The 17,293-nt window shown below is 51.6% G+C and overlaps 1 protein-coding gene across 7 annotated transcripts in view; it reads right to left on the reverse strand.

Moving 5' to 3' along the window:
* The window catches only part of Lingo1 (leucine rich repeat and Ig domain containing 1), a 182,100-nt gene that overhangs the window by 66,461 nt on the left and 98,346 nt on the right, over window positions 1-17,293 (reverse strand). For 6 of the 7 annotated variants that reach the window (XM_029543333.1, XM_029543334.1, XM_021207131.2 and 3 more), the window contains one exon: window positions 530-691. The gene's annotated coding sequence lies outside the window, so the exon portion shown is untranslated. Of the gene's footprint in view, window positions 1-529; window positions 692-9,968; window positions 9,985-17,293 lie in introns of those variants that run through there. The other variant, XM_029543332.1, reaches the window with a different exon arrangement.

Below are 17,293 nucleotides of genomic sequence, written 5' to 3' on the forward strand. Positions count from 1 at the left end.
TAGAACTCTATTTTGTTTTTTATTACAAAATCAGATTTCTTTCTTCAGCCCCAGGTTAAAGCTAGAAACACACTGGCCCTGGTTGTGTCAAATGCCTCTAGGGGCGCAGCCGTTACCAAGAAAGAGGCATACAGTACATGGATAGAAGCCAGAGTCTTTCACATTGTCTGAACCACTCGATCAAGCTTTGCCTGAAGCCAACTCTACCACTAAATGCCACTGGCTACATGAGATGACAACTTCATTTTATTGAAGCAGAGTTTCCCCTCCCTACCTATGATTCTGTTTTGGGGAGGGTGTAGCCCTGGCTGTCCTGGAACTCACTCTGTAGACCAGGCTGGCCTTGAACTCAGCAATCCGCCTGCTTCTCCCTCCCAAGTACTGGGATGAAAGGTGTGCGCCATCACTGCCCAGCTCCTACCTATGATTCTTATAAGAAGTGTTTTAAAAGGTGTCCTTCCTCCTGCAGGGCTGAGAACACTCACGTATCCCTAGAGCTGGGGAGAAGGGGTGATTGGGATGTACCTACCGTGACTGGTCCAGTGCTTGACTGAGTCCTGAAGCACAAGGAGGTTCTGTGACCAGGTGGGGGCAGGAATCCCCTCAAGGCTGGTCAGGGCTGGACCGGTCAGAGCCCCAAGAGTTGTGCAGCCCACAGACTCAAAAGAACCAGGACACTGCCTTAGGATCCCTAGAAAAGAGGAGAAACAGGGGAGAGCTGTAGCGGTCTTAGGGGGGACGGAGGGGCTGGGCGGGGATTGGAACCGGGGCAGCAATATTGGAAAAACTGTAAATCTGAGGCGAGACCAGCCAGGCTTGCCTTTGCTTTCTTAGCTTGGCACCGGATCCCTCCCCCCACCCCCACCCCTCCCCAGGTTCCCCTGGTGGCAGTAGGACCTCTGTACAAGGAATCCTCCCTAAAGTGAGGGAGGGAGGAGCCAGAGTTCCCTCCTGTCTGAGCAATCAGAAGACCACAGGCTGTACCTCTACACTATGCTACTGACCCATCCTTGTCTGGGGGCCGCCCCCTCTACCTCACCTTCTCCAAGCAGAGATTCTGCCTGAGAGACAGGGTGCAGTAACCATACAAACAGACCCTTCCAGAGCTGCTAGCCTTTGGCAAGTCGCCTTTTCAGGACTCTGGCTTCAAGCTCAGAGCTGTTCCATTTTGTCTTGGCCTTATAACGAGATCTGAAGACAGAGGCCCATATTAGTAGGCTCACAGCTCATTAGGGCTCACTAGGCCCCAGGAAATACTCCAGATCTGCATGCCCAATACAGTTTCTGCATTGAGACCAAGAACCAAAGTTCTACATGTGTGTTGTAATGTTCAATATGGTGGCCACCAGCTAGTCATGCACATAGATATGTGGAGAGCAATGCTGATTGATTGATTGATTGATTGTGTGTGTGTGAGAGAGGGAGAGGGAGAGGGAGAGGGAGAGGGAGAAGAAGAGGGAGAGGGAGAGGGAGGGTCCAATCCCTAGCTCATTTTGTTTTATTTTAACTAACTTAGGTTTTAATTTGCAGGTGGCTAGTGGCTATCATACTGGACGGCTAGACAAACCCTTATTTACCTAAGAAAAATCTGTCCATAGAAAACCTGAGGGTCCTAGAAGGCAAAGGGTTTGCCTGAAGTCACACAGTCAGACCGTGACAAAGGCAAACCCATCCTGAGGTCACACAGTCGGTGACAAAGGCAAACCCAGCTCCCTCAAGTCTGCTCTTGCCCTCCCAGGAGCCCAGCATCCTTCCCGGGAATGGCCTCAGGCTTGCTTTTCACAGCATAGTCCTAACCGCCAGGCTGCTGTCTAGGATAGTGCCCCAGGCCGCCTCCACCTTTCCAGGCCACTACTCCACGCATGTCTGTCAGACCCCTGACATAGCAGCCTCGAGAAATATCCTTGAGATTGTCTTCGAGAAAATGTTTCTAGAGAGGAAACCCTTTGGGTACAGAACTGGTCTCTACCTAAACGTTATAGCCAAGACAACCAAGAGACTCCCAGCTCCTCTGCTTAATAGAATAGTACGCAGCTGTTAAAAATAACCAACAGCCTGGGGGCAACAACACTGCCGCGATCCCCTGTCACCAATAGCTAGGAAAACAAAGAAGCAAGGTGGGCGGAGTCAAGGCGCACAAGGCTTCCTGCTTCTGGAGCCCTCTCGCCCCTGCTGGCTCCACCTGTGCAGCAGAATCTCACTTCCAGATCACACACCCATGTTTAGGTAACAGCTGAGGTCTGAAGTGACCACACATGACTCTGGCCCCACCGGAGTTGGGGGCTAAAACTTGGGTTCCTTCCTCCAAGGAGACACCTCTCCATCCGGCTCCCCTGCCATGATGGTAGAGCATTCATAATGAAGGAGTGACCCCTTTTGTGGGTCAGAGGAGGAAACCACCCACCTAAGATCAAGAGCCACTTGGGCCACCTCCTAGCACCGTCTTCACAGGAAAAGCCCAGGGGACAAGACAGGAGCCACCTTGGCATGATATAATTGAGGTGGAGTGGGACATTTTTGTCTTCTTTTTTATTTCATGGAAAATAATGCATAGCAATTGAAAGGTAGGAATTCAAGAAATGAACGTATCAAAGAACATTCTTGAAATCCAAGGCCATACACAGAAAGATGGAAACGTATCCAATTGAAGCTGACACTGTGTCTAGGGACCTTGACTGTGAATGCAGTCTGTTTCTCGGTAGTGAGATGCAGGCAGCTCTCCCAGCAGCTCTCCTGGCCCTGGCCTACACTCCAGGAGCCGAATGCCAAGGTGAGCTGCCATCCACACCTGACTCACTCCCTTCCTGCCAGCACTGGCATAGATGACCTCAGAGGCCATGGCTGCCAGCCAAATAGTATCCGTCCACAGCTGTGGCAACAAAGGCCTAAGAGGAGAAAGATCTCACATGACTGGACAGGAAATGTACCCCTGTACCTGTGAGCATCCTACGCATGCAGAGTTTCAGGCCAGGGTCTCCCAAGGGCAAACAATTACACACACACACACACACACATACACACACACACACACACACACATGCACGCACGCACGCACAGTCATCAACTGCCAATGTCACTAGCTTCATCATCTGCTCATGCCTTTATCTGTTTCTGCACTACTTGATCATTCACAAATTGCTTTTGAGGAAGTCCTAAGTGCTAGGTGGGCTATAGGTACCAGCAATGCACGGCACGAGGGCATGAGGGCGTGAGATAGAGGAGTCTGGCCCTGTCACAAAGCCAGGTGATAAGCAGAAAAACAAGACGCTTCCGGAGAGTGACAAGCTCAGCAGCAACTCTAGCATCCAGTCACAGAGGAGGGAACAGGAGCAGGACGGGGGTGGGGGGCACTCTAGACAGAGGGTCAAGGGTCTTCCTGAAGGGGGTCACAATTGAACTCAGGTTTCAGGAAGTGAGGCTTCGAGGAGCCTGAGGCACTGAAGGCCAAGATGGGGCCTTTGGCTCTGATCCCAAGTATAAGAAAAGCCACTGGAGGGCCTTAACCAGATAAATGCAATGATGTTTTTCTTCATTGTTAAAAGTCCTCTCAAGCTGCCAACTGGAGCCTGGGCTGCTTCCCCCAGAGGGGGAGAGGTGGGGGGGGGGCAGTGGGCTGACTGTCACAGTCACCCAAGGAGGAGGGGATAAGACTGGAGAGTGTGTGGGGGAGGCTGCCCGCCTGAGCAGCACCAACAGCAGTTGTCTGGTGCCTGGGATGAGGAGGCGGGGTAAGGAGACAGAGGAAGAGGGTGAGTCCAGAGCCACAGGCGCGTGCTGCTCTTACAACCAGACCACTGGCTCAAAATAACTCTGAAAAATAAGAAGCAGATGCGACACCCATGGAGCCGCCTACCCCTCCTGAGTCTCAGTCCCTGGGGGCGCATCTTCCTTCCCGAACCCCTTTTCTGTTCCTTCATCCTGTGCAGGGAACACAGGAAAAAGGCAGAGTGGGCCTCACCCTCAGACTGACAGGAGACAAGCCAGCTCTCAGACAGGACCAGATGGGTGGCTCAGAAGAGCCCCAGCAGGGGCCTGCTCAAGACTATGCTGGCTGAGTCTGGGAGAAGGGACAAGCAGGAGTGATTGGGAACAGTGTGGGGCTGAGGGCAGGGCCAGTACAGAGCAGAACCTTGGGCTATGTCCTGGAGTTCCTTCCTGCTCCGCCCTTGCTAGCTGTGCAGTCTGGGTTGGCCATCTCATTTCCAAAGGCTCCATTCCCTGTCCTGTACACACGCCCCACCACATCCTCCAACGAAAAGTTGGACAGAGAGGCTTCAGAAGAGAGACATCAAGGATTGGCATCTATAACCATCAACTTCAGGCTCCTTTGGCTCCCTACAGAGGGCTAAAAGGCCAACTGGGCTTGAGCTAGTTAGCTTCCAAGCTGATTCTAGAAAGTTCTAGAAATGCTATGCGGAACACTGAAAAGACATAGGCAGGCTGGGGGGGGGGGGGAGTCTGTGAAGTTGGTTCCAGACTCACAGGGCTAGAGGTATGCCATGTAATGACAGGGACTCCAGCACACACGAGCAAGGCTTTGTGTAACTGCCTCGTTGGCAAAACAGAAACCTAGGGGCCAGGAATCTCAGTGGTTAGACAGTCAATTCCAAATCTGTGAGTGAATGGCTCTTACGGAGAGTGGCTTTAAGTGGAGGGGATGGTCAGACTGGCTCCGTAAAAGCTCTCATGGCACTAGCAGATCCTGCCAGACACAAGACTGACAGACTCAGATGGAGCTTTGAAGGTAGACCCCGCCCAGGAGGGCCAATAGTGAAGGCAGAGATCCCAGCTCAAATCCCTCCACTTGCTACATAAACGGGCAAAGCAGACAGAAGAGCCTCTAGAACATGGCTGGTTCCTATGAGTAGCTCCAAGAACCAGATGCAGTGGAGCCTGTAAGAATTACCAGGTAGCTTAGAGTTCTTGGAGTCATGTGATTAGCCACTCCAACTCTTTTAATTTAACTTTTAATTAATTAGTTTATGTGTATTTTATGTTATTTATATTATGCGTTTTGCCTACATAATTCTTGTATACCATACGTGTGCCTGGTGCCTGCAGAGGCCGGAAGAGGGCATCAGATCCTTTGGAACTGGAGTTACAGATGGTTGTCAGCCGCCACGTGGGTGCTAGGATGTTCTTGGAAATATGCAGCCAGTGCTATTAACTATTGAGCCATCTCTTCAGCCTGACAACACGGACTAGCCACTTCCAAAGAGCCATGCTCCCTCACCCTGTCAGAAGGGATGCTCAGAGAGACATCACTGGGAAGGGATGCCCATGTCCCCAGCAGAAGGCTTGGGAGCCTGGTTTCTGACCAAGCATTGTGGCATAAAGAATTGCACACTCCTGTCCCAAATGAAGAGTGAACTCTCCCCAAAGTCTGGGATGCCCACATGCTGAATGAGGATTTGCACTGAACAGGGAAATTCTTCCTGCCGTGTATTTCTTAGATTTTGTCTATGTACCGAATCAAGGCTAGATTGCACAGGCCAAAGTGAGTGTGACAGAGACTAAAAGCAAAGTAGTGCCCAGCCCAGCTGCTAGTCACGTGACTGTACGCTAGAGCCTAGTCTCTACTCCATTCCTCACCCACATCAGGAGCAAATACATTAAAACGCATAATCCCATTTAGCAGATAGGAAAGTGAGTTCCAGAGAGGAAATGGGATCAGTCAGTCCAGGGTTCTACAGCCACAGAATCCTTCAGAGGCCCTTACCTAGAGAACTCCCCAGCTCCCATCTCCAAGATTAGCCTACCATTGCCTGGAAGAAGAAGTGCTCCCGGCTGCCAAGGCCCTCCTCCAGCAGGTCACAGGCTATTGGAGGTCCCAACCCAGAAGACCTCTCCTCCAAGATCCATGGTTCCATCTTCTGGGGGTGCTCATTCTCAGTGCTTAGAGAAGAGAACAAGCCAAGTCTCGGTAGGCCTGGATCTGGGCAGAGACGGTAGAGACTATCTGCCAGCCTCTTTGCCGGTACCCAGCCAGAGGATCCAGTCACCCAGTGTCCTCCAGCACCACATGGCCAGAGCTCTGGCCCAGCCAGGCCCCCTGATGGATGGTAGCTGAACACAATAAGCCTTCTCCAAAGCATGCAGGGTTTAAGCAATAGCCTTTCAGCTGAATATTTAAGAAGAAAATCTTTAAAAGGAGAGGGGGGGGTAGGGTGAGAAGAAAACCAGCAAAGCAGGAGGAGGGAGCTAGGGAGGGAGAAACCTACCCCTCTACTGCAGTCAAGGTCATAGGCACCAGTGCGGGGCAGCATGGGCAAGGAGTCTTTAATCTAGGAGTTCAGGCTGAGGAAACTAACCGCTTGAAGCTGGAGTACATTACTGCCCTGAATGATCTGTCGACTTCTATTAGGCTAAATATCTCTGTATAATGGGGAATTATCCTCCGAATAGGCAAAGTGCCTGCCTCTTGGGGGAGGGGCCATGGAGCATCTCATGTGAGGGCTCTCCCACAGTAGGTGGGGCAGGGGACAAGACCAACCTGAAGACACCCCTCCCCCGCCCCGGAAGTCACTGTCAGCAGACACTTTGCCTGTCTCGTGGGACGTGACAGGCATCAGCCTCTCTTGCCCTCTTCCAGTCTCTCCTCTAGCTTCCTCTCTTAGGAGTCTAAAATGCCAACAGATAAGAGTCCAGGCCTGACAATGTCTCTGGTGACCTGGGGCCTCTTTAAGCCTCTGTTTCTCTACCTGTTAGATGGACCTAATTACACCCACTGACCATGCTGGTGCCTGGTGTGGAGCACAGTGCAGAGTGGGCAGTGGTGCTCCCCAGTGAGGACTCATTATACTCCTTCCTCTCATTGACCCATCTAGACACCATAACTTCCTCCAGTAAGCCTCCCCGATCCCTTCCCTGACCCTACTTCCTCCACTCCTGCAATGAGGTCCTCTCTGGGCCCACCCAAGGAGACAGTTGGGGTCCCTCACTGAAGATGCAGCCTCTGCTATTGCAGGGCACATACTGGCCCAGAAGGGCCATTCTGGAGGCGCAGTCAGGCAAGATGCCAATGGGTTAGAGGACCCAGAAGCAGTATGCCTTACTTCTTACCCCCACAACAAGACCTGGCACATAGCACAGAGTTACAATTATAAGGCAGGGATTGGCAGGAACTGGGAACCAAATATGCTGGCTTGTCAGGCAAGGCTTAGACCCACAGAATGGTCGCATTTGTAGAACAGGGGCCAGCCCTGCAAAGCTGGCCAGGAAGCCAGAAATGCAAGAATAGGGAGCTGTGTCAGTGGGATCAGGCCAGAGAGACATGGAGGTAGGGATGGATGCTGGGGAAAGAGGAAGAGTTAGGGAGAGGGGAGGGAGGAGAGGAGAGGGAAGGGGAGAGGAGGGGAAGGGAGCTATAGTGAAATGTCCAAGGGAAAGGAGAACCTGTGTAGGTGGGGTGAGGGTCAGGGCCCCCATGCCTCCCAGGGGAACAGTTTGGGACCCCTCTCTGAAACCACAGCCCCTGCTATTGCAGGGCACATGCTGTACCAGGAGGGCCATTCTGGAGGCACATCCAGGCAAGATGCCAGAGGGACATGCACAAAGGAAGGCCACTTCCAGAGCACACCGAAACACATTATGCTCCTCTCATTCCTCCCAACCCCTACCCAGGCAGGTATAAAGTTCCAGCCCAGAATCTTTGCATCCTGAGAGAGCTGCTCATTCATTCATTCATTCATTCATTCATTCATTCATTCATTCATTCTTTCTTTCTTTCATTCATTCAGTTAATGTCCACTAATGCTTTATGAGAAGTAAGAATACAAACACTCAAGATCCAATCTTAGGACACCCACATCCTACTGGGGCCATGCTAGAAGGCTACTCTGGGGTTGTGTGAAGAATGGAAGCCCAAGGGACTTGGCAATGTGTCAAGAGTGTCCAGTTCATAGCTGGATTCAGGGAAGGACCCCAGGAAAAGAATGTGAAAGGATTTGGAAGAGGAAACAACGGGGAGGGGGCTTTACAGACAGGCAGGCTAGAGCAATAGATTGGAGAGGGAGGCCACCCCCCTCCCTCAGGGTCTAAGGGGTTTAGCTCTTATCCTCAGAGCCATCAGGAGCTTGAAGGGTTTTAAGTGGGGAGTGACAGGGACCAATTTGTGCTTCAGAAAGATCTTGCTGGATGCCACCAGGTGGAGGATGGATTACAAGGGAAAAGGTGGCAGTGAGCCAACCTGAAAAAGAAGCTGAGGGCAGGCGAGGGTGGGGCCTATGGATGGTGGTAGGAGAATGGATGGAGAGGAGAGGCGGTCTACAGTGAAGCAGCACTTTCAATACGAGGCAGCAAAACCCTCTTCTGCACCCTGGTTGCCTGCTGTTCATACGACACAGCCGGGCCCTGCCAAGCCCTCGTAAGACATCAGCTACTCTGATCTCCACAATGCTCAGGTGGCACACACAATGCTCAGGTGGCACACACAATGCTCAGGTGGCACACACAATGCTCAGGTGGCACACACAAGCCAGACCTTGCTCCCTTGGTTCCACAACTCAGCAAGCATTTATTGGCAGTCCATTATATTACAGCCACCATGCAAGCCTGCTCAGCAGACAGGGAAACTAAGACCCTAACGCACTGCCCAGAAGTTTTAGGGGGCGGGCATCAAAAAGTCTGACTTAGAGGTGCTGTTCAGAGCTGGGGAGGGGGGTGGGTGTAAGGCAGACGCTGTAGAAGAAGGTACCTGGGGAGGGTTGGCCCAGACGCAAGGCCCTGCTGATCTCCAGATGGAGGGAGAGAGAATGGGAAGATGGAGATGTTGGAAAAGAGGTATGGCCATGGTTGAGGGTGCTGGCTTCTATGATTCAGTGCTGAAAGGATGCCAGAGGCATGGATCAGCAGCAGCAAGGTCATTAGGTCCAAAGGAGTGAGTGTGCAGGGAGGGTGTAAAGGGTAAGAGTTAACATGGAACTGGGCTGAGTCCCCTAAAGTGGCCATAGAGAGAGGAGACGTGGAGTCACAGGGAACTCTGTAGACCAGCACACACCCCACAGACTGGACTAAGTCACCCACTGCTTTGACCTTAGGCTGCTTGCTCTATACTCAAGCTAGTTAGGGGTACTCAGATGTCTTCTGGCATGGTGGGAGACACCTTTATAGGAGCCTCCAAAGTCAGCTCCATTTCCTTCAAGCCCAACCTTGTCTCCTTGGACATTCACATTTGCCGCTGAAGACCTCAAAGTCTCCTTCATTCCCGGGCCCTCTTCCTCTCAACAGTGAACAGGGAGATTCCTAACTCACAGCAGCTAGTCTAGTGCCTGCCAGGCCCGTCGGTGCCCACTAAAGATGGCCTCCTATCCCATCCTGGTAACTGGGCCTTTTGGAGTCTGCCCCTCAGCATCCCCAATACCTCAGACACAATGTTTAATTAACTCCCATTGGCCCAGGTTGAACGGTCTGCTATGGGTAGCCGTGAGACCAGATGAGAATGCTATCCAGGAAGTTGGAGCAAGGACAAGACCGAAGCTGAGGTCACAGTATCAGAAGCCTGGCTCTTCCTAGACATATCGGCATGCCTGGAGATGTAGCAGGCCCTCCTGGGAGTCTGGGAGGATGGCCAGGGATGGGATATACCCAGGTGGTATACCTCTATACCACCTCAAGCTTGCCCCCAGGTCTCCTTGTAGCCAAGTCCCTGTGAGCTACCCCTCCAACATACCGATCCCACATCTTGGAATCCATGTCACTGTGTGCCAGGCTTTGAACCAGAGCATAAGAAATAAGTCATAGGAAGGCACAACTCTGGGGGGTGGGGGTGGGGGTTCATGAGGTGGTGGCTTTCATCAACTGATTGAGGTTCTCCTATGATGATGGCTCTCACCATGAGGATGGCTCACTACTTATACTCCTAAAAATAACAGCAAAAACATTTGGGGGCACGTCTTGGGGTTGCTATTGTCGTGATAAACAGCATGGCCTAAAGCAACTTGGGGAAGAAAGCAGATATTTCATCTTACGGCTTGTAGTCCATCATCCAGGGAAGTCGGGGCAGGAACTCAAGGCAGAGGCCTGGAGGCAGGAGCTGATGCAGAAGCCATCGAGGGACATTGTTTGCAGGCTTGCTCCTTATAACTTGTTCAGTTGCTTTCTGACACCATCCAGGAGCACCTGCCCAAGGGTGGCACTGCCATCAGGAGCTGGAAACCTTCCATATCAGTCACTAATTATGAAAGTGCAGTACAGGCTTGCCTAGAGGCCAGTCTGATGAGTACATTTTTTTCAACTGAGGTCACTTCTTCCCAAATGACTGTACCATGTGCCAGTTTGACATAAAACCAGCCAGCCCAGGCCACTCTCTCTATGCCAAGCTCAATATGAGTGCTTTGTATACAGAGAGATCAAAGTGGATCTGAGGCCAAGGTTGCCCCCTTCAAAAGCTACTAGTTTGGCTAGGAGGTGGGTGGGACTGCTGGCTGGGGTCTGGGTCTCAAGCCAGCTACAGGCAGAGGGTAGTCTAGGTTGGTACCACACTGGGTCCAGAGTCAAGCTGAATTACTTCAAGGATTTTTCAACATCAGTCCAAGTAGCTGCTGTTGCTGAATTTGGATAAATGGAGAATGGCTTGGGGAAGGAACTTTCCAGAAGCAAGCCAGAGGGACAAGTCAGAAGTCGCATAAAGCAGCAAGCCTAGGACTGGGTTGTGGGAAATTAAGGAGATGGACACTGGAGAGTGAGAGAGGTCTCGCTTTGGCTTCCAGTAGCTCTCTCCTGTCTCTACCTCTGCCTCAAAGCATTGCATTTCCATGGTGTGGTGAATGCCCAGGGGTCAGGGGCCTTGTGAGGAAGTAGAGCTTGAACAGGCTTGGACGGAGATAGAGTGTTATAGGGATAGGCAAAGAGAGGAAGCCCGACAAAGAACCAGGATGGCAGCCAATACGCACAGCAGAGGAAAGTCCAAGAGGACAGGTGTCACAGTGTCACACCAAACCTTTGTTCCTTAAGTCCCACAAAAAGGCAACATCTAGAACTATTGGCAGTGGGAGGTGAGACTCTGGAGGGATGAAATCTTCCAAATGAGTCACAAACAGAAAGACTCTTATTGCTGAGAAATGCTAGAGCAAGTCTAGTCCCACTCAAAAGACAGTTCCTTGGTGCGCTGGTGGATTTTTAATTCCTGCAAATGGCTTGACCTGAGATGGGAAACACTAGCAGCCAGAGGAAGAATTCTCAGGTCCTCTACTAATATGTGTCAGGGCTCAAATGCAGCACGAGCTATCCATGACTGTATTTCCTGGAAGCAAAGGAGGATGTCAGGGGCACTGGGAAGGGTCCTTTACAGTCCATCACAGGCCACAGTGTCTCTAGTGGGGCTGATACATCCTTTTACCCTTTGTAGAAGGTCAAACTTCAAACCCTGGTTCCTATGGAGTCTGCAGACAGGCTCCGCCCAGCCCCAACTCTGAAACCACAAGATCTGCCTGTAAGCCTCAGACCTTAGAGGAGGGTCTCCTGGTCTAGGAGCCTAGTTAGCCTGAGGGGCAATGGGCTATGCACAGACAGGCTGGTCTCCAGTCGAGCTGAGGTTGTGAACGCCGGTGAAACCCAGTGGTGTTAATTCCTACCTACATGGGACAGAAGGCGTTCCCTCATGTCTCCTGGACCCCTGGCTCCTGTTGAACTTACCACCCCCACAGCCCTCACAGGAGAAATATGGCTTTTAGTCACATATACAATGTCCCAAGCTTCTGACCTTCAGGCTAGACTCCTCCCAGTTACCTAGCAACAACAAGATAACAAGCCCACTATAAGAGGGTCTGCTTGGCCCCACCTCTCTCTCTCTTCTCTCTCTCCTCACTCTCTAACCTCTCTCTCTCTCCTCTTACTCCCCTTACTCTCTAACCTCTTACTTTCTAGTCTTCCTTTTCTCTTTCTCTTTCCCCCTTCTCTCCTCTTGGCCATGGCCTCTCTCTTTTACCTTCTCTCTTTCCCCCTGCCTTTCTACAATAAAGCTCTATAACCATAGACTGTCTCTGTTCATCAAGGACCGGACTAAGGACTCTGGCCTGCGTGGGAGCCTCTCTCCCTCTGCCCTTTCTTTCCGTATCTCTGGGGCCTGGTGCTGCTCCGGGCCCCTATTCTGTTCTCATCTCCTCTGTAGTATGCAGTGTAGGATGCTGGAGACTGAGAACCTGGTACAGGGGCTGCCACTTGTTCCCCCCACACACACACCAAGTAGGGTCAGTGGCTTCACACAGCCAGATGCCTACCCGGGGTGGAGTGGAAAGCATCCGCCTGCCCAGAGAACAGGAACTCTGGCCAGATTTGGGCATTCTCTCCCTCCCTCCCCCTTCCCCTACACCCCCACGCCCAACATTAGCCTTCCTAAGGAAGGCTGGATTCATAACCAACATCCATGTGCAAAGAGGATGGTAAATGGGGCAAGGAGTTGGAAACTAAGCTAAAGCACTGATCTAGCTGGGCAGTCTTAGAGAGCCTTTTATCTTTTTCAGTTCCAGTTTCTTAATCTGCAAATGGTGACATGAATAGCTACCATTCAGTGTCCACACAGCACCCAGCATGTGGGAACTTCTCAGATGACGGTCAGTGTCATCACCAGGCTTCCTCCCAGGGATTTAAGATTAGCTAGTCAAGGCTTGGAGTCTGTGACATCAGCCTTGGACAGCTAATAAGCCCCATGGGGAGTCTGCACAGGGAGCCTGGAAGAAAGAAGGCACCAACTCAGGTTACACATTAAGCTCTGATTCTGGCCACACACTGAGCCTTGACTCTTGTCAAACACTGAGCTCTGGGCCTGGTAACACATTGGAACTTGGCCTGATCACACACTGAGCCCCGGTTCATGGGACATACTAGTCTTGTCCCTGGTCCAACACTGGGCCCTGATCCCAGCCACACACATTTCCCAATTCTGGTCACAGACTATGCCCACCCTTGGCTCAGTGTCCCCACAATGAATTCTAACCTTGTTTGCAATGGAGTCACCAGTAACTGTGACCAGTTTGTGCCAGGAGCCAATGTCAATCTAGGAGTCTACAAGACTCCATATTGTATAAAGCTGCTGCACTTACCCCACTGGACAAAGGCACTCCCATATGAACTTTAGGGGACAGGACATGCTGAGTTCAGGGGTGGCCCTGGATGGAGCCTGTGGTGGCAATGGGGACATAGCATGGCCAGCAACACTTACAATGGCACCTCTCAACCCTCCTTCTGAACCTGTTCATCTTTGTGGAAGGTCATCTGGCTGTTACTAAGTTCCCTCCTACTCATCATCTATATTATCTCTTTCCTTCCTTCTGTGCTGGCCCCTACCCGAGGCTTTCCTTAAAGCATGTAAGCATGTGTGCTTGTGTACGCTCATGCACAGACACGGATTACCATATACCTATCAGTTCTACCTTGGTCACCCTGCCCATTTCCTGCAGATTGTTGCTCCCATCTGCCTCCCACAAGTCACATCCCACAAGTCACATCCCACAAGTCACATCCACAAGTCAGTTCCTCTGAGAAGGCAGGAGGCTGAGATCCTCATTGCCCAAAGGATAGGGGCTCAAGTCTCACCATGTGGTGAGACAGCATCTATGGCAGGTTCAAGACATCAGTGAGGGCCCAGCCCTATTTCTACCCAGGTCTGGGGCCTAACTCAGTCAGAGAAGAAGGGCTCTAGGTAGAGCAGGCAAGTTCCACTCCTCCTACAAGTCCAGGGAGACCAGGGAGTCTTAGAGCTGCCCTGCTTCAAACAGTAGAAGAACATTGTTGGACCCTTCCTCATACAGTGAGGCCACAGAGCTGATCTGCCCTCCATCCCTGCCCTGGGGTGCTGAGGCCTGCTAGCCAAGGACACCCTCATGGGGTCTTAGGGGATACTGTGCTCTGAGTCTATAGATGACTGTGGACTCAAGCTCTAACTAAGATCAAAATAGAGAGATGCTGGCCCAAACAACACTAATGCCACCTCTTACCCATCCTCTGACAAAGCTCCATTCTTCTCATGTGCCAAAGATAGAGGAAAGGCATTAGACGTTGGGAGCTCTAAGTGTATACCCTGGCTGTAAGCACTGGAGGCTGTGTGGCCTTAGTAGGGCTATGTCGCCTCTCTAAACTTCAGGTCCCTCCTATGAAGAATTGGGGGAGGGTGGATTACATGTAAACTCCCTAGTAACCACAACTAAGATACTTGTCATCTCCCTAGGGGAGCTGCCACCCGTCACCCTCCGGCCTCCCCCAGTCCTCTTCCCACTCCAGGCCTCTGCCTCTGAGGTCGTAACTGTTTCAGCAGAAGCCTGGGAGTCTCTGCCACTCTAGAGGCCAACACCGAGTCTCCAGCCCACCCTGCCCTGAGCCCCCATGCTTGCCCAGCTTCTCACTCCACTCTCTGTGCCTCTGTGTTCATTGCTCAGCTTTCCCCTGGCAGAGAGACGATCCCAAGTTAGATTAGGTCCTTTCCAGATGTAAAACTTAACTCCAAGGGACTCAGAGGTTAAGAGCATGTACTGCTCTTGCAGAGGACCTGAGTTCAGTTGCCAGCACCTACATCAGACAGGTCACAAGTGTCTGCACCTCCAGCTCTCAGTGATCTGACGCCCTCTTCTGGCCTTCATAGGCACTGCACCATATGCACAAAGGCACATTCAGACACTCACAACTAAAAATAGATTAAAAATAAACTTCAACAACTTCGGCCCTGCCCTTCTTCCCAGCTCCATCTCCCTTCTGCTCGCTTCCATACCAGGGCCTCAGAGGTGTAGAATGCTGTCCTCTTGGTGTGCACAGCTCCATCTCCACAGCTGTCTGTGGAATAAGACACCTCCTCAGAGAAGCCCTCACAGACTGCCCTGTCTGACTCTCTCCATTCTCTTCCAGCCCCTCGCCACTATTTGCAGCCACACAATTTTACTTTAAAATGTGTTCCTGTCCCCAAACTTCCCCAAAGAAGGAGCTACAGCTGTAGTGCTCATTACATCTGGAGTCTAGCACACAGTAGGCACTCAGTATGTAGAAGGCCCTACTCCACCCATCATTAAGGAGCTGATGGAAGAGTCCGCCCTCCCTCTCCCCAGCAGCTACAGAGGAGAGGATCCTGGGAAATGGAGTTTTCCATTGCTGAGCTGTGCCCAATACTAACCACATGTGGCCACAGCCATCACCCACCATGACCCTGACACAGACATGGCCATTCTGTAGATAGAGGAAGAGCTCAGAAGGGTCACATGACTTGCCCGTGACCATACCATTAAGAAGAGATGGAGCTTAAGGCCATGTCTGTACTGAAACAGCAAAGGTTTTAGTCAGACATCAGGGAAGCCTTCACACAGGTGGGGAACCAGATGGGGTCCTGCTTTTCAAAGTCCTGAGCAAAGGCTAGACACACAGCTAAAGGCAAGAACTAATTTACTGACCTTCCGTGCCCTAGCCCACTGTTAGGTTCTGAGTCATTGGAGTTAAAACCCCTCTTTCCTCCAGACAAACTCAGGAAGAGGCAAGGCTGTCCAAGTACCTGTAGGATTGTCGCTATCAGACAGTAGGGAAGGGGGTGGACCTTATTGGAGGCATCGCTGATCACTCTGTGAGAGACTGTCCTCCTAGAGCTACCAACAGTGATGAGGGTGTGCGGGTCTCAGCACCGTGGGGCCTGCAAGGCTGACTCAATGGAGGAAGGTGTGCGCACTCCTAGTGGCCAAACTGAAGCACGGGTGAGCCCAGTCCTGCCAATTTGACAGCGGCAGCACCAACTTGTTCAGAATCCGTCTTGTGCGAGGTAATTACAGTTCTTCCTGCGTAATGAGATGCTTTTTAAAGGCCATTCAAGAGAAATTTCCTATAATGAGGTGAAGGGGTTTACAGTGTTAGACATCAAGGCAGCTGGTAATTGGAGGGACCCAGGCTGAGCCCTCGAGTGAAGTGTTGGGAGTTTGCACATCTAAAAGGTGTGAACGAGAGGAGCAGGAAGCTGGACGGAGAGTCCTGGCAAAGAAGTTTCTGCCATAGCAATAGCCTGGTGTGTGTTGTGGAATAGATTTGGCTACGAGGAGGCTGGAGCCCTATTAGCAGATGTCTGGGCTGGGGGATATGGAGGTGGGGTTTGTGGGTGGAAGCTCAGAGGGGAAGGAAGTGAAGACACTGGGCTTCAATATCCCACAAATCTCTGCAGACAAAACTTTGTAGAGGTGCCATACTAAAATAGGGGTGAGGTTCTAACCCAATGCTGATATTCATAAGCAGACAGCTGTACACACACACACACACACACACACACACACACACACACACACGAAGCCACAGGAAGACAGAGGCAGAGACCAAATGATAGAGCCACGAATCAAAGCACCCTAAGAAAGTCCTCAGCCACCCGTTGCTGGACAGGGTGAGAAGAGTTCTCTTCTGGAGCCTCGGGCACCGGCCAGGCTATCACCCTGATTTCAGACAGTCGGCCTGCACAACGGCACAGAGTAAATTGTATTGTTTGAAGCCACCTTGTCTGTGGTAACTTATAGCAGCCCAGTAAACTAATGAGATGGCCATTCTAGTAGTTGCCACCAGCCAGTGATGGGAATGGTTGCCAAGAGAGAGATTACCTGGATCCAGAGGTACGCAGGCAAAGCCAGCGACCCTCAGTGGGCTGAACATCTATCTCATTTAGTCGCTCATCTGAATTCACTGCATACAGCATGGGAACAGAACACGACAGGGTTACTATCCCTGTCCCATAAGTTTGGAAACAGAGGCATATAATCTACCAAGAGCACAGACAGACAGTAGGAGCCAGCAGCAGGCCTGGCCGCCAGGAGTCTGGACAGCCAGTCTTCGGCTCTCTACTGCATGCCCAGTATTCCAGTCTGCCTTTTGAATGCCCCTTGCCTCCAATTCAGTGGGGACCCAGCAACCTAAAAGGCAGAAACGTCCAGTCTCCCAGAACCCAGTGGTTTTCAGGTAAATGAATCCCATGGAAAAACCTTTCCTAAGCCACCAGTGGGAGTTTGCATGAAAATGGGCCACATAGGGTCATGTGTTCCACACATTTGGTTTCTAGTTGGTGGAACTACTGGGGAAGGATTGGGAAGTGTGGCCTTGTTGGAGAGGGTATGTCATGGGGCTGGGCTTTGAGGCTTTGAGGTTTTAAGGGGCTCCTGGAATTTCCAGTACTTGTGCCTTGTGGTTTTGGATCAAGACATGAGCGGTCAGCTGGGCGTGGTGGCGCACGCCTTTAATCCCAGCACTCGGGAAGCAGAGGCAGGCAGATTTCTGAGTTCGAGGCCAGCCTGGTCTACAAAGTGAGTTCCAGGACAGCCAGGGCTACACAGAGAAACCCTGTCTCAAAAAA

The sequence above is a fragment of the Mus pahari genome, chromosome 10 (assembly GCF_900095145.1).
Source record: "Mus pahari chromosome 10, PAHARI_EIJ_v1.1, whole genome shotgun sequence".
Lineage (NCBI taxonomy): Eukaryota > Metazoa > Chordata > Mammalia > Rodentia > Muridae > Mus > Mus pahari.